A 22,756-nucleotide genomic window follows, 5' to 3' on the forward strand; every position below is an offset into this window, starting at 1 on the left:
AGCATTTTCTCGCACAGAAATTTAAGACAGAGCACAACATACTGAATAAATCAGCCTTGGGATTCTGAGAATTCTTGTTCAAGACAAAGAAGATAGTATTATTCTCCATTTGCCCACATGCATTAATATTTGTTTGATGTTGTTCATTTAAATATTCTAGTTCCCAGAAAAGTATTGTTTAGTGACATCTCAAATTTTGAATGATCCGTACAAAACTATTCTTTTAAGACTTTTGTAAGCCACTTTCAAAACTGTGAGACGCTGAAAATTAATTTATAAAGAGAATTCAAATTAACTTATGCATGTACACAGATATATGTGTGATCTCGTATTGCTTCAACAAATAAAGAAACAATAAATTATAAAGAAACGGGACTATCTTGCCCTCATAAAGGACACTATACTAATTTGGATCACTGAACAATTTTTATAAATGAATTAAAATGTTACATATCATCTGCTCTCCTTTCCATCCTGGAAAAACTTTGAGGTAGCCAAGTGTTTTGAAATAAATTTCCCTGCAGTTGCTATAGTGATGATAATAAAGTTCTTGCTTCTATTTGTGTGATAGAAGTTCTTAGCAGAATACTTAAAAAGGTAAGCTAATCGAAATGAAGACTCTGTTCTCACCTTCAACGCAGCCTCCTTGAAGGTAGTTCACAATTACAAGACTCAACCATTGTCGACGATTTTATTATATGTACATTATCATAATCTTTCTCAATGTAGTCCTAAGAAATTACATATCAGAAATGAGCCCTCTTTTTTCTTGTTACAGGTCAAAGTCATTGGACAAAAGATATTTAAGTTAATTCTGGATACTTTGTGTGAAAATCAATGATTGAATCAAAGGTACTGCTCCATTAGCTATTTTTGTCCATTTCAAAGCTTTATTTTTCTAACAATACAATGATTGTATGATATTTTGCTTCAATAGTACATGTTGTTCAAGTCTCATTTCATCTCACTGTTGATGCAAACCAAAGAGCTTAAAAGCAGACAGTTACTTGTCAAACTGGATGAATCATCAAAGACGGGTCATGGATAAAGCATGACTTAGATACATGTCCTACCACATGGACGTAAAAGACTAATAGTATTTACCTTAAAGCATTTGAGAAATTTAAATGGCTTTAAAAATTATTAGTTCAGAGAGAAAATATGCAAAACTGTTCACACAAGTTGAGAAGCTGTTTTAGGTCCTTTTGATAAAAAAGCAGAAATGTTTATTCTGACTCTCAAAGTCCAAATAGTTAAAAATAGGTATCACAGTTCAAGGGCATATCCTACTAAAATACTTACCACACTTTCTAGTCACGGCAATATTACAAATATGCACAGCATTTGTGTGCTAACTAGGACATGTGGGTATTTTATTCATAGCCATGCATATTCTTTTATATTTTCATTAGCCCTTAAGAATGAAATATTTATTGATATAAAAATAATATAAATATTAACTGATTACAACGAGCTATATTCTAAGTGGTTTACATTAGTTTTCTATTACCATATAACAAATTATCACAAAGTTAGTGACCTAAAACAACACCTCTTTGTCAATGAACCCAGGCACTGAGTGATGGCCTCAGAGTTCATCGACTGGTCCTGGTCAGAATCCACCCATTCTAAGGCTGAAATCAAGGTGTCAACCAAACTGAGTTCTCACTGGATGCTCTCAGGTAGGATCCCTTCCAAGTTCATTCAGTTTATGGGGAGGATTCAACCCCTTGTGGTTGGTACCGAAGAACGTGTTTCCTCGTGGACTATTTTTTGGGAGCCCACTCTGCTCATAGAGGCTGTCCTATGGCTCCCTTTATCTTGAATCTCTGTCATGTAGAATCTTTCTCATGCTCTGAATCTCTGACTTTAGAAAAAGACCGGTCCTTTTTAAAGGCTCAGCTGATTACTTCAGGCTCATTCCAGATAATCTCCTTTTTTAAAAGTCCACTCTGGTGTATAAATTAATCTAATTATGGGAGTAAAGTCCATGATATTCACACCCTAGGGTGTATGTACTAGAGGCTGGATATTTTGTGTGTGTGGAGGGAGCATATCTTAGAATTCTTTTATTATGTTATACAAATGTATTTAGCTATTCCATGGAACTGAGGGGTTTTTGCTGGTTTGGTTTTTGTCTTAATAGGCTCCAGATAGATTGCATATAATAAAGTACTGTCTAAGAAATTAGCTTTAAAAGTCATCTGTAAGTTCTTTCTAAGATAGAAGGCAAGTGCACTGATACTGGAAGCTGTTAGTATTCATACAGCATTATGTAAAAGGCAGGTGGTAAACAGAGCTCTCTCTTCCTTTTCAAAATTGCCAATAATAAAAGATAATCATAACCTAGATTCAAATTCTCTGAAAGGCGACTCAAGTAATTTAAAGAAGTTCAGTGGTCAGGAATTCTAACTCATGTCTGTTTTCCCAGTACTTTTTTTTTTCTTTACTAGTAGACATTTGATCACAAAAGAGAATATTATCTAAATAGCTGTGTGTGTGTGTGTATGTATATTCATACATGTGAAAGTTCAAGTGAAGTTTCTGTTAATATCAGAGAACACCTAAACTGAGACAATTAATTTCATCATTTATATAAAAGTCCTTTTACATTTACTGGTGGTTTTAAGCCATATAACAGACAGTCTGAGTCATCCTGGTGACAAAAACAATTGTGTAGAAAATTTCTGATGATAAATTTAATAATTTATTTTACTATGGGTATTTTAAAAGTGAAATTTAAATTTAAAACAGGTATTTTCCAAAGTAGTAGATGTTTATAGGTCAGAGATGTGAAGCCATAACCTGACCAATGACATTCAGGTCGTGAGTAAACATATAGTCTGCCACAGTGACTCAATTAACCATCCATCAATGTAATTGCATAATACATCAGAAGAAGTGGTCTCCCACCATGGATGGTCAGCATTTATATTAAATTTAACAGGAAAAAGCATCACTTTGCTATACCTATTTGGCTATATCATGTGAAATCTTTTAAAATAATACATTTGACATTGTATTTATATTTTTTGTTCTCTGGAAGAAATTTTTGACAAACTGAGCTTTGGGCCACTGTTAGGAAATGATTCTTTATATAATAAGCTGGTACAGGTGAAAAGCACATTTACAAGACGATTATAGTTCTTTAATCAATTCTAATCACGTGAATGTTGAAATAAGATGTATCATTCACACACTGTACAAATTGTGTATAAATTTAAAATATTACAAACTTCTAAGAAAAGCTGTGGTTGAACTGATTACTACAATTTTTTAGGCATTGAATCCTTCTATAATACTACACATGAGAAAATAATGACAATATTTTATACCCGGTATTTTAAAAAAACATGTATGGAAATTAACCCAGATTGGAAATATGATATTGAAAGAGCTTGAAATTATGAACAAATAAACATTGAGTTAGGTTTATATTTCATAATTAAGATGAATTAGGAAATGCCAAGTTCCTATCTGACATCCAACTTCTCCGTTTAACGTTCACATCCTAAGGAATGGTTCTACTAACATTATGCGAATTTGCCAATAAGCCTTAGTGTAAAGGAAAGGAAAAAGACTGGAGGGGATATTTTATTCAGTCAGTAGGTAGATTGGCATTACCATTTGAGAAGAGAAGTGATCATTGGCCAAAGCTTTATTCCTATATGATTCTTGATATGGAAAAAAATTCATGCTTTTAGATTATTTTTCTACTTTTCCAGGATTTGAAGTTCCTCTGGTATAATTCAATTTTTCTGACCTATAATTGTTTATAGGATCTTACTAGATATCTGGTTTTCTTTATTTTTCTGGAACTGACCCAGAATAAAGAATAATATTTAACACAAGAAGAATAAAATATTAGCAATATGTACCTTCTAACAAAACAAAGCCTGTATGCTGTTACTAATTACCAGTTGTCTTAGGTAACAGTCTAAAATAATTTTTAAAAAGGACAAGTCAAAAAGAGAAGGCTTCAAAAATTGTATTTGTTATAGAAACTAAACTACTAAGGTTATCAGCACTGATGAGGGTGGTTAGACTATTTGAAAAAGAAACCAGACACTGCAATGAAAAGGTATTTTCCATTATTAAAATTAACTTGAAAAGCCAACATCTACACAGACACTATTTACCCAGTTGGTCCCAAATACAAACTGTTCTCTGTTTGGAAATTGTCAGCTCTCCTTATTATTTAGATTTGCATTACTAACAAGTCTATATAGACTACTGATAATTCTTTAGTGTCAACTGTACTCTCTTTACTATTTGTCGAAATACAGAGATTTAATTAAAAAATAATGTCGTTCTTGGGGCACTTGAGTGGCTCAGTCGGTTAAGCATCTGACTTGTGCTCACGTCATGATCTCACAGTTTGCAAGTTTGCGCTGAGCATCACTCTGTGCTCTAACAGCTCAGATCCTGAAGCCTGCTTCAAATTCTGCATTACCCTCTCTCTCTGCTCCTCTCCCACTCATTCTCTCTTACTCGTTTGCTCTCTCTCTCTCAAAAATAAATAAACATTAAAAAACTAAAAAAAAAAAAATGTCCTTCTAGACTTTCATGTTCCCGAGGAAACAAACACTTTGCCACAACTCCACTGCTTTAAAAGAAAGTCAGGAGGCTGCTGAGATTATTCTTGCCCATCAAAATCTCTGACATGTTGTATTTGTCATCCTATGTAAGAGCAATACCTATGACATTCTCCTCACACAAAAGATAACCAGCAAGTTCAATGCCAATGCCAAAGCCATTCAAAGACATTTAACTGGAAAATTTTCACTTGAAAATTGTGAACTGAAACTGGCTTGTTTTTACCATTATGGATGGGTTTGTAGGCAACCTTGGTTTATGCAACTTCACAAAAGCAATAGAACTCTTGTAAAATAGCTCTGTCTGATGTTACCTCACACATTCATCCACTAAAGAAAGGCAAAGGATAGATAATGATTTCCATAATAAAATAAAATCTGTCCGTTGTAGTAAAATAGCTGTACATTTCATTTTGAACAGGTGACGTCACTTTTTACCTCAGTGAATGCATGCAGGTCACAGTAGTTCAATTTCTGCAGCCCCCTGTATTCCGCCTCCAAGCATATTTATACCTTCACCCTACTTTTACTTCTTTCTTTCTGAGTTTATAGGCCCCTAGTTTTTAACCTGGGGATGGAGAGGATGCTGTTCTTGGGATTTGGAGGCAGGTTGGGTCAGAATCACCAGAACTATAATAGAAGTCCACATAATCATTGTGGAGAGACTGATGTTTCAGGCCCAAATCAAGTTATCAGGTGAGAATAATTACCATGGAGAGATTTCATGCTCTGCATGAAATCATGCTACTTTATGTTCAACATCATTACTTATTAGAAAAATGCAAATTAAATTAAAAAATGAGTTACTAACAGAATGGGTATAAAACAAAAATTTAAACTAGCAACCAAGTGCTGGCAAGGATGTGGAGCCAACTTGAGGCATCCTACATTGTTGTTCAAAATGCAAAATGGTACAATCAGTTTGGGAAACAGTTTGGTAGTTTCAAATCCACACAAAATCCTGCCTGTACATGTTTATAGCAGCTTTATGTGTAATAGCACAAAACTGGAAACGACCTAAATGTCTCTCAGGGGAGGAATGGAAAAACAAACTGTGGTACATTTATATAAAGGGATGTTATTCAGCAATGAAAAGGAACTGATTACTAAAACATGCAACAATGCGAGTGAGCAAATGCATTTGTGAGAGAAGTCAGTAGAAGGCTATAAATTCTACTATTCTTTTTATATGAAATTCCAAAAATGGCAGAATTATAAAATCGGAAGACACATTATAAGTTGCCAAGGGTTAAGAGTGAAAGAAGAGTTTACATTCAAGGAATAGCACAAGAGAGAGAGTGATGGAATTTTACCATCGCTTGATTATAGTGGTGCATTTATCAAACTTCGTAGAACCGTTCACCCAACAGTGTGAATTTGAATGTTTGTAAATCTTAATATATGAATAAGTTATACTTTCCAAATTTTAATTTTGAACAACTAGAAAAGTTCCACGTTGGAAAATATGACTTTCTTCTCGAGTTGTAGAGATCTTAGGTGTATGTACCAGAACATGATGACTGATGAAAATTCTTGGAAGTGGCAATTCTTGGGGGACAAATTCTTTGGGAAAGTACAACATAAACCCGGAACATCTTATTGTGACAAAAAATTTTAAAGTGCTAAAAGAATGATGAGACATAACAAAAAGAGTCAGAAGTCAGTTTGATGGAGTCTCCACTTAGAAAATCTGGGATAATTTGAATATTAAAATACATATGAACATAAATTTGAATGTATTATAATCCATTGAATAAAAATCCCTGAGGGAGAGAAGGAGGGAGGGAGGGAGAGAAGAAAGAAAGAAAGAAAGAAAGAAAGAAAGAAAGAAAGAAAGAAAGAAAGAAAGAAAGAGAGGGAAGGAGGGAGGGAGGGAGGAAGGAAGGAAGGAAGAGAGAAAGAGAAAGAAAAAGAAAGAAGAAACTTTTTTCTTTACAACTGGGTGCCAACAAGTACATTTAAGAGAAATTATGGAATTAAAGTTAGAAAATAATTATTTGACAATCATCATAATAAACCTCAATAGATATTAAGACTAGTAGGATAAACTTTTTTTATAAATGAGATATTTATCAATTAATCAAAAATTAAAGTTAACATAACAATTAATGAGACACATCAAAACCATGTATTACCTAATAAGAAGCAATAAAAGGAAAAAGCTCTCCTCTATGATTCTTACCTGAGTGTATGACATGAGTTTAATAATGAGGAAAAATCAGACAAACCTAAATTGAGGGACAGTTTCCAAAATAGCTAGTCTATAATATTTAAACATGTCAAGGTTGTAAGTCAGGGAAAGACTGACAATTCTAGCCTGAAGAAGATTGAAAAAACATGGCGATTAAAAACAATATGAGACCTAGATTAGAAAATTTTTTTTGAAATTTTGCTGTAAAATAACTATGAAGACAATTGACAAAAAAGAATGGGTCCCTTATATTGATAAAGTAATGTACCAGTATGATAATGTATCTATGTATCAATATTACTATTGGTATAGTAACACATCAGTATTTGTTTCTTAGCATTGATAATTATATTGTGGTTATATAGGAGAATATCTTTATTTGCTGGAATCCTTGCTTAAGTATTTGGGGGTAATTGAGCATCATGTTAGCAACTTATCTCAATTAATTAAAAAGTGTATTTTTTTACTAATTCTGCAAAAATATATATAAGCACTTAAGACATTCTCTGTAAAAAAAAAGACATTCTCTGTAGATTGGTTGTATCAGTCGATGGTACTTTGATAAACTACATAAAATTGTTTTCAGGGTTGTCTTCTGGTCTTCTGATGAGGGGAGTAACTAACTTACCATCTTTTATTGTTTAAAGAGTTGCCTAATGGATATTAGATCTTTTATAGTTTTCAGCTTGTATGTCATGTAAACAGAACGGGCTCCTTCTTCCTTGGCTCTATAGAATCAGCAGAGAAGAAGTTAAATGAGTACAACATAGGCTGGAGGTGGTATGAACTGGGAAATTGCACAAAATTGTGCTGACCTGGTTTGCACAGAAGTGGCTTGGAAGAAACAAGTGAGGTCGAGTATCAGAAGTGATGTGAAAGGAGTGATCAATGCAGTACACCTCTGGCATCATTCAGATCCCTCATGCCTTCCTTATCTGGCTACTATCCTATTATATGGAGCCTCATTTTTTGTGAGTAAGGGGGAAGTACAAGTTCAGTTCATCACAGGGTCAGTTCAGATGTTAGCCAAATACAATCTCTACAAAATGGTAATCCAGAAGAGTTAGTGGAAAAGCTACAGCAGCCAGAGCTACTGGAGATATTTTGAGAATGTTTATTGTTTACTGCAGAAAGTTATATCCTTGCTGAGGAACCCAGTCTATACTTCTACTGTCCAGTCTTGCCGAATAGCATCCTTATCCAACAGAGATACTACAAACACCATTGGATTGATTTGATCATATTGCCTATGTGGCAGAGAAGATTGTGCTTTAGACTGGGCTCGATTTGAAACTTGCAGCTTTCGGAGTCACCTAACAAATGAGGTGGATTGGTCATTGCCTTCAAGATGCTCCGAATTCCACCAAACACTGTCTCTTTATAACAGTTGTGAATTGCTAAAGAAATTGAAAAAAAGGGAAAAAAATGAAGAGAGTGTCCTAGGATGGATGCCTCACACTTTTAAATTCCTAAAATGTTCACATGTTTTTTCTGACAGTTTAGTAGTCTACCCTCTCACTCATGTGAGTGGTTTACTAGGACATCAAGTATACTTTCTAATCCTTGCTCACCGGGTCCAACTGAAATTATATAGAAACATGCTGTGAACCAATATGATGCTATGAAAACTGAAGAATGTCAAGATAAGTCTGCTTATCAGAGCCTTCCTCGAACTGGTTACTACATTAGTGGATGAAATCAAAGAAAGATAAGACCAACAGGTTCTGAAATGACACACACGTGGCGTCTGAAACAAGCCAGTAGCCAATAACAGAATCTGGAGAACAGAGTATATGAGTTTTCTATTGCTGTCATCACAAAATTTAGTTGCTTAAAACAAGCTCCATTCATTCCCTTATAAAGTCTTTGTTTAGGGTTTAGTATTGCTCCCTTGAAGTGGTTCTTATACAGCTTTGACTCACTCACCTTGGCCCTTGGATCTACTCTCTGACTTTTTCTTCCTTTTCATAAAAAAATGGTGCGTATTTGCAAAAGAGTACCCTTCTCAACCTTCTTCCTTCTCATAGAATAGGCTTTTTATCTTTTTTTTTCTTAACGATGTCAACACTTTTATTTTTTTATTTTTTACAAATGTTTATTTTTGGGGCGCCTGGGTGGCTTAGTCGGTTAAGCGTCCGACTTTCGCTTAGGTCATGATCTCACGGTTCGTGGGTTCGAGCCCCGCGTCGGGCTCTGTGCTGACTGCCAGCTCAGAGCCTGGAGCTTGTTTCAGTCTGTGACTCCCTCTCTCTCTGACTCTCCCCTGCTCACTCTCTTTCTCTCTCTCTCTCTCTCTTCTAGAAATAAATAAAACATTAAAAAAAAACAAATGTTTATTTTTGAGAGAGAGAGAGCATGAGCAGGGAAGGAGCAGAAAGACAGGGAGACATAGAATCCTCAGCAGGCTTCAGGCTCTGAGATGTCAGTACAGAGCCCGACATGGGCCTCAAACTCGTGAAATGTGAGATCATGTCCTGAGCTGAAGTAAGATACTCAACCAACTGAGCCACCTAGACGCCACAATTATGTCAACACTTTTAATGCAAGCTGGTAGTGGTTCCTTTAATACAGCTGTCTTAAAACTGTGTGGCTGAATGTAGTGTAGACATGTTTAAAATTCCAAGCCCCTTCATTAATTCTCTGAGGCTCAGCTTTAAGTCTTCCTGAGGTCTCAAAAAGTGTCCTTCACTCCATCCTAGACTTAATGTTTACTGTGAGGGCATATGTTACTAGAAGCACCAAGAGGTTGATCTTTACCTGAGCTAATTTCTAATTTTGAAAGTCTTTTGCCAGGAAACATTTTTTTAACACAAAAGAAGTCATATCTTCCTTACATTTCCTCCACGTTTTGCTTGAATATTGAAGTTTGGTTTGGTTTTAGTTTTTTGGTTTTTTTTTTAGTTCATCTAACTTGTCTCATATTTTATGACAGGAAAACACACATATCTAGTTGCCACTTCAATATTATTTGTAGAAATCTTCTCAGAGATACTAGTGCTTCTTTCATTGTGCTGAAGGTGACAGTCACACTATTTGTTCTGTAGTATAAAAGCTGAGTCCACTCTACGCCAGTGTCTGATAGGCATTTCCTTTATCCTTCTCAGCCCTTCACCTGTCACCTGGTCTGTAAGCATAGGCCATGTAACTATTGTATGATGATAGAATCTTATTTTTGGGTACCAATTTCAGTTTCAGTTATCTGTTGCTGTATAAGAAACCACCTTAAAAATCTAATGGCTTAAAACATTAAGTATTTATTTGTTCATGATTCTTTAATATTGACTGGATATGATTAGAGCAGCTTGGCAGTGTCTCACATAGTATCTACTGGGGCTGGCTGTCCATAAGGGTACCTCCTCTCACATATCTAGTGTCAGCTGGGATAGTTAGAACAGCTAGAGCCAGGCTGAGCTTCCTTAGCTCTCTCTCCAGATGGCCTTTCCCTATCTTCTTCAGAATTTGGCAATTGGGTTCCAAAGAGGAGCGCTCCAGCTAGACAGGCTTTAGAGTATAAGTGGTACTGGGCTTCCATTTGCATTTTGCTTCAAATGTCTCACTGGCCAAAGTCAATCACATCAGCCCAGCTCTGAGGAACTCAGAGGCAGTTCTCCTTCTGGAGTGCATTTGGAAGAGGCGGCACTGCCTCTGCGGGAACAAAAGAGCTTGGTGGGCACCATTGAGCTACCCTTTCCCCAGCATACATGCAGTCACCTGCTGAGGACAGCTAACCTGTACGCCGGCTTTTTGGTGTGCTTCATCATAAACTCCAAGCTCCGGTGCAGTCGTGCGACTGCTTTTCTGGGATAAACTGGTGACAGCCACAACATGGTGGGATCCTGCCCCAGAGGATCAGCTTGGGACTAGACAACACTAGGTCCCTAAAACTTGGAGTTTTGAAACCCAGCTGCATGTTTGAGATAAAACACGGGGGCACTGCTCCACCTCCTGGACAGAAAGAGAGTGAAGGCAGGAATCTGATGGAAACCTGGGACATAAGAGGGGAGATTATTCACTCTTCTGTAAGGGCTTCCTGAACAGCAGTGGGCCTGAGCTCCCCTCCTCAGGAAGAGAGTGCCTAAGCCACTTTTCACTCTTCCCATCAGCACAGACAGACTTCAGTGAGCAGCACAGCACACAGAGTGGAGGGTTGAGCTGCTTACACCAAGCCTTGCCCCTCTGTGCTCCGCAGGTGCCTTTTTTAAATAGGGTGAGTGTGATTGAGAGCCAGCGCAGCAACAGGCCTCTCCCCAAAAGACCAGCGCAAAACCCTCACATGCACCAGATCTACTGATCATAGAGTGCTGCGAAGCTTCAGCTCTAGTGGAAATACGATCAGGTACAGGCTTTCCTAACACACAAAAGAGAGAGACCTAGACAACATTCCAAGATAGAGGAATCCATTCCAAAACAAAGAACAAGAAGAGGTCATGGCCAGAGAGCTAACCAAAATCAATAAGTACTGTCTGTGCCTCAACCAGAATTTAAAAAACAATCATAAGGATACCAGTTGGTCTTGAGAAAAGGATTGAAGAAACCAGAAAGATCTTACCACAGAGATAAGAGATCTAAAAACTAGACAGTCTGAGATTTAAAAAAAAAAATGCTATAGCTGAAGTTCAAAACTGATTGTATGTAATGGCCATATGGATGGAAGAAGCAGAAGAATGAATGAGTGATAAAGAAGATAAAATTATGGAAAATAATGAAGCTGAAAAGAGGAAGGAAAGAAAAATATTAGATCACAAATGTAGACTTACAGAACTCAGTGTCTCTATAAAGTATAATAACATTTTTATCACAGGAGTCCTAGAAGAAGAAGAGAGGGAGAAAGGGCAGAAGGTTTATTTCAACAAATTATAGCTGAAAAATTCCTTAATTTGGGGAAAGAAACAGATATCCAAATCCACAGGGCAGAGAGAACTCCCATAATCAACAAAAGCAAGCCAACACCAAGACATATTGTAGTAAAATTTGCAAAGTACAGAGATAAGGAAAGAACCCTGACAGCAGCGATGGAAAAGAAATCCTTAACTTAAAAGGGAAGACCCATAAGGCTGGCTACAGACTTATCAATAGAAACTTGGCAGGCCAGAAGGGAGAGGCAGGATATATTCAACAGGCTGAATGGGAAAAATATGCAGCCATGAATACTTTATCCAAAAGGCTGTCATTCAGAACAGGATAGAAAAAGAATTGCCCAGAAAAGCAAAAACTAAAGGAGTTTGTGACCACTAAACCAGCCCTATAAAAAATATTAAAGGGTACTCCTTGAGTGGGAAAGAAAAACCAAAAGCAGTAATGACTAGAAAAGAGCAGAGAAAATCTTCAGAAACAACAATTTTACAGGTAATGCAATGGCACTAAATTCATATCTATCAATAATCACTCTGAATGCAAATGGACTAAATGCTCAATCAAAAGACATAGGGTATCAGAATCGATAAAACAAACAGCCAAACAAACAAACAAGCAAAAAAACAAGATCCATCTATATGCTGCCTACAAGAGACTCATTTTAGACCCAAAGACACATCCAGATATAAAGTTAAAGGATGGAGAACCATCTATCATGCTAATGGACGTCAAAAGAAAGGCAGAGTAGCCATACTTATATCAGACAAACTAGATTTTAAACCAAAGACTGTAACAAGAGAGGAAGAGGGGCACTACATCATAATAAAGGGGCTATCTAACAAGATCTAACAATTACAAAATATTTATGCCCCTAACTTGGAGAAACCCAAATATAAATCAATTAGTAACAAACATAAAGAAGCTCACTGATAACAATACAATAATACTAAGGCTCTTTAACACCCCACTTATAGCAGTGAACAGATCATCTAAGCAGAAAATCTTTAAGGAAACAATGGCTTTGAATGACACACTGGACCAGATAGACTTAACAGATATATAATAATATATTTTAAAGAATATGTATAAGGTGTGGGTTGTTTTTTGTTTTGTTTTGTTTTTTTCCTGTTAGAATGTGAACATTTGGATCACATGCTTTATTATATCTCCAGAGGCCTGTTATTATGTCAGGGTTAAAACTGTTTCTACAGTAAATGAAAGGTTAAGGATGTTGAGAATTATTAGAACCATTTCCATATTCCAGCATAACTGGTAACGGTAATTCCCATGCAACTGATAAGTGTATATTTGAGTCCAACCAATTCACCAAAAACAAATCATTGAATGCCAAAATTTAGTGTGAATTGGTCTTTCGCTAAATTGGACATTTATCAATTTGCTTTTAGGCAAATTGGCATCCTACGAATTGATTCTTGGTAAATTTCCTAATGCTCTCTTTGTTTAATGGCTTTAGAAGAGTCAACCTGTATAATTGAAGCCCTTGATTCAGGGTGGTTTGCTTTGTAGGAAAAGCAAATTAATCTGCAAAAAATTGACTTCTTTACAGTTATTTTTCTCCAGATAACAAATAATATGACTTTTTATTGTCTTCAGTGTTTTAGATTTCAAAAGCCTGGTCAGGCTAATTAATCCTATCTTTAAAAGGAAAGAAAAAAAAACTTTACCTTAATACTAAAACCATTTTAAAGTTTTTTAACTTTAAACCTTCTTAACTTTAAACCTCAGACCAGGAGTTTGAGGAAACTTTACAAGGTATGTGAGCATTATACTTTGCTCATGCCCCCACTTTTATTCAAAGCGCTTCTTTGCATGTGTTAATTCAATAGGAAAGAGACTGTGCTTCAATTCTGTCTCTCTAGTATGTACTACATACCGGGAATGTGATAAATGTATTTATTCATTTTAACCAAATTCTACTACAACAAAACAATTTAGAGGCCCCATGGAGTCTATTATAATGGGATTTTACCTGTACTTTGATTGAATTAAAGAATCCTATATGGAAATCAGCTATTTAAACATCATCCACAAGGACTTGAATCATAATGTTTTTCTCTGAAGGAGCACATTATTTACCAGAGTTTTGGACAGAGGCTAATTAATCCACATTTTGGATGGTACCACTGCTGACTTCTGACAATGTGCTCTGCATCCCTCCACTCACATAATTCTCTCCCATAGAAAACCTGCATGAAATTTTCTAAGCAGGAATCCACATGAATTTCGTGGAAGTAGCTCAGACTTTTCATTATGCCTCTGATGTTTATAGGGGGATTATTTTCCCCCATTAAATAATATCATTTATTTAAAATCAGAAATTTGTTTTCACAATTTCATCTCATCCATTTACTTTTCTTCCCAAAATGTGTTTTAATATAGATGGTAAACACAGCCTGATTATTTTGTATAGTCATAACATCAACTGAAATAGGATATAATGACAGGCAATAATTACCAGAAAGCCATCTCATTATGATTATTTTAGCATTTGATAGAGGTTTTGCCTAAGGCAAAGCCAGGAGCCTCATTTATTTCAAAGAGATAAAAACAAGGAAATATGCACATTTGGCATTAAATATTATTATGCAATCAAGGTCTATGAAAGGTAGAAAGGAAATTTATATTCACATGTACATTCTTTCTGACCTTTGAGACTTCCTAGTGACCACAGGGACACTGTCAACCCTCCTGTTCTGCAAGTCTAACTGTAGCCCCAGTCTGAAGAGCCAAGGATTGCACACATCTTTGTAATAACATCAGATTTCCATGTGACAAGACATTTGCTATTATATGTTATTTTTTTAATTGCAAGGCTGATGAGTTTAAGTCAACATATTTCTTTCCTGCTCCTTCTGCTTGTCAGCTGTAGCTGGATTGATAAAATGCAAATGAACAAATCATTAACGAGTACTGGTTATGAATCTCTCAGGCAGTTCAGGACCCTATCAAATCCTGCACCTATTACTTTGTGTGATTGATGTACTATTGTAAGTGATTGTTCCTGATCTTATTAAATCTTATTGATTTTTTCCCAGTTTCTATTTTATGCAGGGCCAGGCTTAGACTATTATGAATGTTGCTGAACACTGTTAATCAAGCTTACACAGCTATTTTGATGGCAAACAATTAGAACTCTGCAGCTCTACCTTGCAATTAGCTTCAGGGATATGGACCTCGCACCATAATAATGAAAGAGACCTCCTTCAAGCACGGTAATGAGATTTACAATTATGACCCCAAATAACCCCTGAAAATAACCAATCTGCAAATTTAGATGTGTTTATCAATAATTTCACCATTTTTGTGAAAATGAATTCGAGAATTTTTCTCAAAAATGATATTTCCTAGCAGAATCATCCTTGTAATATATTATATCCATGTAATATATATTGCAAACGAAGCTTGAAGGGTTTTGATTCTTTAAAATTGCTGTTATAAACATTTTATGCGATAGCTGACTTAAAAATGCATAAGCAGATTAAAAATAATTCAAGCAATTTCTCAAATAGGTGTGTGAAATTCATATTTTCCAAATAGGACAGTAGAATTTGTTAAATAAGGTATGGAACCTAAGTATCATTTGCTCTTTTTGCTAGTAAATTTATTTAACCAATTTTTATTAAGCATCTACTATGTAACTAGTACTGCAGTCGAATCTATGAGTACACAAAGATAATTTAACATTACTTCTTTCTACATTGCTCTTATATAATATTGTAAATGTTTAAATTAATATAGCGAGGGTAGCCATGTCAATGTAATTCTATTTAAGTCTATCACAGGGAATCTCATGGATAAATTTTATTCCAAACCTCTATATTCCTTAGGCACAAATTCTTTTTTGTTCCTTATTCCTAGCAAAAGAGAGCATTTCCTTCTTTATTTAGAATGTAGTGTCTGGTGAGATTTTTCTTATCCAACCACATCTTTTCCCTCTTGTCACTTAGGGAGAAATGCTATCTTTACCTATTTCTTCAGCAATGATTTTATTCCCACACCCTCTCTACTTCTTATTTGCCTTATTGCATTAATTTTATGTTTCTAGTTTATACTTGCTCTCTTTCCACTGACACTTTTTTCTTTGAAAAACACAGGTTATTCACTCCCTGGAGCAAAGCAACTAATTAACTAGCCATCCCAACTTATATTTGATGCTGACGTTCTGTAACTCTACAATTTCTTTCACTTTTCTTTCAAAATTCTGCATCTAGTGTTTGATGACTACGGTCTCCACTGTAAGGCATATGGCATTTGGAAGAACAACCCTGTTGGCAAAGGCTAAAAATAAACCATTAAACTTCCAGAGTGTTTAATAGCAAGAAAAGTGTTAAGACAGACCTCACCCATCCTAAAGCCTCACTATATGTCAGGCGTGGGGTGAGGTTGATACAAGGTCAGAGCTGTGATAAGAGTCGGGGATATTAGTTTCCAACAATTACTAACTCCTGGCCCATTATAGCCTGGCCTGCATGACTCTTGGTTAAACAAACAGCCATTCTGATTTTAGCTTCCTTATTTTTCTTGGTGGTATCTTGCAATGAGAAGTAGAAAGAGCAAGATAGTAGTTTTAAGGTCAGAAAATAGAATATTTGGAGCCTTGTTTTAAACCACTTATGAGTTAGGTAATACTGGAAAAATTACTTAAATCCTTCTGAGCTTCAGCTTCCTTGTTTGATATTTAGAACTCACTGAGGGCCATTTTCAAAGATTGGAAGTAATGTATTAGAATAATGTATTGCACTGCACAGGATCATAAATTGCCTACCTCACTTACGCCATCTTCCCAGAGAATATGTCCCTACTAGCACCACTTTGAAAGAAATAGGCTTCGTAACTTCCTACACTCCTAACCACTGTTGATGCTAATTAGATCAGGGGAGAGACATTTGACCCCAGCCTATGCCAAAGAGAAATTCTGTCTCTCTGTCATTGTCTCTGTCTCTGTCTCCCTCTCCCTCTCGCTCATTCTTGCTCTCCCTCTCTATCTCTCCCATTTTTACTAACACAAGAAGAGTTCACTAGCATTTGAGAGTGACATTCTATTTCTATAAAATTAAAGTCCGAATTTTTATCAATGCAAAACAAAGGGAAATGCAAGTTGAAATTATAAAGAATCATTAGGACAGCCTGCCAATACACAGCAGAAAATGGTGCAGATGTGCCTCTAAAAACAGGTTAAGATACCCATGGGTGGGAAGTGATAAAGAGATAAAGATAAAGCGGGGTGGGAGAGAAACAGGGAGAGAAAGAGAGAGAGAGAGATTGATTTAGCGCAAAAGCACATACAAGTACTATAAAATCTGGCTATGCTTAAACAGTGTCAAACCTTATCATCTTAACCCTTCCTTACATTTTTGCTGCTGTTTTCTTTTGTTTGCTTGTTTGAGCTAATCTTAGTCAATCTTTGTCCAATAAATGGCAGCTTCTGTTATTTATTCATTCAAGGGGGTTTATGATGACCTATTCTATTCTCAGAGAACAATAGTGAAGAAATCAGACAAAAACTCTGCCTTTTGAAGTTTTCCTTGAACTTCCTCTTTTACAAGTCTTCCTCTCTTAAAACCTGGGAGTGATTTGTCACTTAACTGTTTTAAATTTCGTATCCAGTTCATCAGTGAATGTTGGGACTCTTACTGGTAGGCATTGCCTATTCTTCACTGACTCTGCCTTGGGCCTGTTCCGCGTGGCAGCACAGACACCTACTGCCCCGGCCTCCTTATCTCTTTTGTCATACCTTTCCAGACTTTTCTACAAACTTACAGACAAATCATAGAGCAAAATTTTAACTGTGTTATTTCCTTGTTTAAAAAAAATTGATGACTTATCCATAAATCCAAACTCTTTTAGCCATATATTAAAAGCTCACTAACATTAACCAATTTTTCCAACTAGATTTTCTACCAACTTCTAAATCAATTGCTCTACATTATTAATACTATATATAATTTTATACTTGCATTTCTGTTTGTGTTTGAATTCTGTTTCTTTCCTAGAGTGAAATACTTTTCTCTTTGAATTTTTGCTTTAGGGAATGTTTTGACACTGTGCAATAATGCTTTCTGAGTTTGAATCTTAGTCTTCTCCCTTTTTTAGTTATGAAGCACTGAGGGAGCTATTTAACCAACCTGTGCCCTGATTGTTTTATCTACTTAAAATAGCACTTATCTCATAAAGCTTTTCATTCCATTTTTTTAGGATTGCAGTAGGCAGCCTCTAAGATGGATGCCAATGATCTTTGGCTTTCTGGTTTTCACACACTTGTGTAATGCCATACCTTTGATTATGGGCCAAACTTCCTAATTTGCTTCTAATGTATAAAATATGGCAGTAGTGATGGATGTTGCTTCTGAAATTAAGTTAAAATGACTGTGGCTTCCTTCTTGGGTACTGTCTCTTGCTCTCCTTTGGAATGTTCACCTTGGAGAAAGCTAGCTACTTATGTCATGAGGCAGCCCTATAGAAATGTTCACTTGAGTGCACTTGTAAGGAGACCTCCTGAGGCCTGCTATCAACCAAATAAGTTTGGAAGTGTGTACTTCAGTCCATCGATCCTTGAAGTTACTGCAGCATTGACTGAATGACAACATGGCTACAACCTTATGAAACATCTGGATCCAGAAGCCCAGCTAAGCTATGCCTCGACTCCTGACCCACAAAATTTATGAGATCATAAATGTTTGTAGTTTGAAGCTGTTAATTTTGGGCATAATTTGTCATCCAGCAATAGATGACTAAGAGAAGAATTAAATAAGGTAATGAAAATTCATGTAAAGAGCTCAAGTACCCAAAAAAATGTTGACTGCTAATTGTATTGCTAATACTATGGGCCACATTCACTCTTCTTTATTCTGAATTTTCATGGGGTAAATATATTACAATCCTTAGCAATCTTATGGTTATAATTTGGCACTGTAGGCTATTAAATAAATTATATTTAACAAACTATAATTATACACACACACACACACACACACACACATATATATAACCACCTCTGGAAGATAAAAATTGTGTTTCCACCCCTAGTACTCTAGTACTTGCAAGCATTTGTCACAAATTTTGTCAGCTACCTATCTGCTATGGCCTATCAAACAGAATCCACACTGTGCATGATCTGGAACTCTGGTATGTGTTTGAGAACTTCCTGGGCCAGTTCCTTGGGGGTGAAATTTACAGCATCGACATGGTAGTTCCTCATGGAGAGGGACTATGCTGGGCACTTCATGACATCTAAGGTGGCCCTGAGGAAGTCACTGGGTGCACATCATTAGGAGCCTTGCATTGAATTTCAGGTCACACTTCAATTTGCCATGCTTTACAAGAATTAAAATACACACACACACACACACACACACACACACACACCTAGATGTACATATATATGTCTTTGAGGTCAAGACTCCTTTGGCTTTATCTTTTCCAAGCACTGTGTTAAGCCTATACAGAATGTGAATTTATTGCATGATGAATAAATTGATGCCAGATAGAATGACACACTTTGATCCATTAGACTTGCTTTAAGAAAACTCTGCAAGCTGCAGAACTGGTATTTCTGGAATCCATTTAGGGGTGACTGTGAATTGGGTCAAAGGGAATTAAACAGATGGAATTATCTGGTTTCATTTGAGTGAGCTGAGAAAATAGAGATAGCAAAGCTTTGGTTTCCATAGTCAGCAGCATATAACCTTTCATTTAATATTGGACCAAATATAGATAATCAAGACCAATTTATATTATCAAAAGTCATTTCAAATACTAGTAAATACTAAACCCACATACCACTGGCCTTGAAAGCTTATATTGTGGAAGAAGAAATTCAAATTGCTTTGTGTGTGCTTTAAATATTGTCTAACAGCTAGCTTATTTGTTTATGTGCCTTTTTTCATCACATCCATTAGTTTAAATATTACATGGTTGCACAAATTAAACTGATACAGGCATTCAGTTAGAAACCTGGAGGCAAGTTTCTGACCTAAAAAGCACACAGATTTGGTAGACTGACAGATCTGGGCTCAAATCCAGATTCATTCACTTGCTAAATTTGTGCCTTTGAGCAAATTATATAATTTTCTGAATCTCAGTTTCTCATTGTCTAAAATGGGGTAATATTTGCCTCAGAATTATTTGGTGATTAAATAAGATTATATAGTACCTTCTACACAGAAATCACCAGTCCCTTGCCCATACTATTTTAAAGCATGTCGGTATAAATGGTTACAATAAAAAAATAGAAATTTACTAATTAGAAAATACTACAAAATTATCCAAGTTAAAAATAATGTCTGATGTCCAACTAATTTTCATTGACTGTTCCATTGTGGCAAGCTTTGACCAGGACTATGTTAAAATGTCAGGAAAAATAGAAGCCAATTTGCCAAAAGGATGTAAGAAGTTACTTAGATTTTCCTCCTTGCTATTAAGTTTTCCTACGTCCCAAGTATAGGAATGTTGAATGTTCTTTTTTAATTTCTTGTTTTTACATTGTCTCTCAAAATGATTTGGAGACTTACTGAACAACGTAAGTTAAAAGACACTTAAAAACATTAGGTTAGGGGCACCTGGGTGGCTCAGTCGGTTAAGCATCCAACTTTGGCTCAGGTCATGATCTCACGGTTCATGGTTCGAGCCCCGTCTCGGGCTCTGTGCTGACAGCTCAGAGCCTGGAACCTGCTTCAGATTCTGTGTCTCCCTCTCTCCCTAACCCTCCCTTGCTCACACACACTCTCTGTCTCTCTCAGAAATAAATAAAAACATTTAAAAAAAATTTTAAAAACCATTAGGTTGAACAATACTAAGACAACAACTTCAAGTCAAGTGGTTTCTGCATAAATTTATATTAGTGTTTTGAAATGTAGATTTAAGAAATAATCTAACTAATTGATTCAAAATAAATCATTTTTTCCGTCATCTTTGTAATCACTCCCTGGCAAATGGCTTTAAATTTCTTGCATTTCTCTCCCTTTCTGTCATTTCCTGACAAGGCCACAATACTAGTTAAAACTTAAGCCCAAATATTCACCTACTTTACACCTAACATAGGGCTGCTGACAGGGAGAAAAGCCTTCAAATGGTAAGTAACCTTACTTCATGATCATAAATATCAAGTGAATATATGATGGAAACTGACCACCTTATAGCCTTTATTTAACATATTAGTATTTATTACATAAAGATAACTATTTCATATAAATGTTTTTATTCAAACCTTCAAAATACTCCCCCAGCCCAGTGGCTCACCCATCATCCCTAACTACCATCACTACATACACATGAGCATATAACCCAGAGACAGAGTAGCACACAAACTCTGAGAACATCTTCATCTTCTTCCCACCAAATCTACTTTCTAACACCTTCTCTCCAGTTACAAAGGGTAAAATGTGCCTACTCATTACCAAAGTCAAATCCTTTCCTGTGGGTCTGGATCTCAATTCCCTCTCACATCCTTAAGGACTTTGCTCTTGCAATCATAATTTATCTCTTGAATTATTAATTTTCTTTTTTATTACATTTTGTCCTTAGCATGCAGACATACTCTAGTATATTCCATCCTAAAGATTCCACACTTAATCTCATATCTTATATGTTGACTCTCACTTACAGAAATTATTTCCACAGAGTTGTTTATATTCACTCTCTTCAAATTGTATAACATTTTCTTTTTTCAACGTGTCCAGTGGTATATTAGTGCCCACTCTTTTGGTGAAATAGGTCTCATCAAAGTCATACAATGAACTTGTGTGCCACAAAATATAATAGATACTTTTTTGTTCTTGGCTTCCCCCCATTCTTAATAACTTCCAACATAATTGATCAGTCTTTCTTTCTTGAAATATTCTCTTGAATTTTAAGACAATCAGCTCCTCCTACTTGTCCATACTGATACCATCTTTTTCTATCTCCTCTGTTGACCATCCTCCCTTGCTCAAACTATATGTCTTTTTGGCTCCTGGGCTTCATGTAGGCCAATTTTTTTTTTTTTTTTTGTATTTGTATTGAATCTCTGCCTAAGTACAACTATTCTATAGTAGACAATTTTATAAGTACTCTGAAAGAAGTATGGACAGTAGAGTAAGGATATTATCATAAGACAGATGTTTCTCGTGGCTCAACCGGTTAAGTAGTGACTTCAGCTCAGGTCATGATCTCGCGGTCCGTGAGTGTGAGCCCCGGCTGGGCTCTGTGCTAGCAGCTCAGAGCTTGGAGCCTGCTTCAGATTCTGTGTCTCCCTCTCTCTCTGCCTCTCCCCAACTCAAGTTTTGTCTCTCTTCTGTCTCAAAAATAAATAAACATTAAAAAATAAATAAATAAATAAATAAATAAATAAAGTAGATATTTCTCCAATTACTACCTTCAAATATCAACTATTGAATATACTATAGTAGTGTCTAGGGCAGTGAACACACCTTTCCAGTCACTTTCAGCTATTTTACTATTCATCCAAATTAACTTTAAAATTGGATCTCAAATCCAATTTTATAATTGTTTTCTACCTGTCTTAAAACTTCTGGGGTGAAGGATATATCTAGTAGCACTTTAGTGGCTCTTAGGAAACATGGAATATGCCTAGCACCTATTATTTCAACTTTGGAACTTTGGTCATTTATCTGGACAGCAGGATAGGAAAGCATGGGGTATCTTGCTACACACTTATATCCAATGGCCTTCCTGACATTTCCTCTTGGCTTTATAATGGGGGTCAAAATAGAACTCTTAATTTCCCAGTCCCTCTCACAAACTTGTTTCTCTGTCAGTCTTTTATATCTCTTTGCATGTCACTATTATTTATGAAATTGGTTATGATGAAAACATAAGAGTTATCTTTGATTCTTCATTACCCTTCACCCACTGTTCCTCCAATCCAACAACAAGTCTGTCATCTTCATTTTTAATTATGCATTTCAAACTCATGTATGTTGTTTCCATCTCCAGGGTTACCAGAGTCCACAGCCCCATTTTTTATGCGACTGTTGCAATAGCCCACTAACTGGTCTCTCACTTCCATTCTTGTTCCTGGAATCCATTTACTGCATTCTAGGGAGAGTAATATCTTCAGTGTGAATCTAATTGCCACTCCCCTCTCATAAACTTCAAT

General features: G+C 35.9%; 1 long non-coding RNA gene across 3 annotated transcripts in view; it reads left to right on the forward strand.

Annotated features, from left to right (window-relative positions):
* The first annotated feature begins 601 nt into the window (after positions 1 to 601).
* LOC144221962 (uncharacterized) overlaps positions 602 to 22,756 on the forward strand; it is a 31,216-nt gene continuing 9,061 nt past the window's right edge. For all 3 annotated transcript variants that reach the window (XR_013332239.1, XR_013332241.1, XR_013332240.1), the window contains exons 1-4: positions 602 to 652; positions 779 to 852; positions 1,573 to 1,682; positions 14,697 to 14,873. This is a non-coding gene — a long non-coding RNA (uncharacterized LOC144221962). The remainder of the gene's footprint in view (positions 653 to 778; positions 853 to 1,572; positions 1,683 to 14,696; positions 14,874 to 22,756) is intronic.

This window comes from Crocuta crocuta, unplaced genomic scaffold, assembly GCF_008692635.1.
Source record: "Crocuta crocuta isolate KB4526 unplaced genomic scaffold, BGI_CrCroc_1.0 scaffold141, whole genome shotgun sequence".
Taxonomy (NCBI): Eukaryota; Metazoa; Chordata; class Mammalia; order Carnivora; family Hyaenidae; genus Crocuta; species Crocuta crocuta.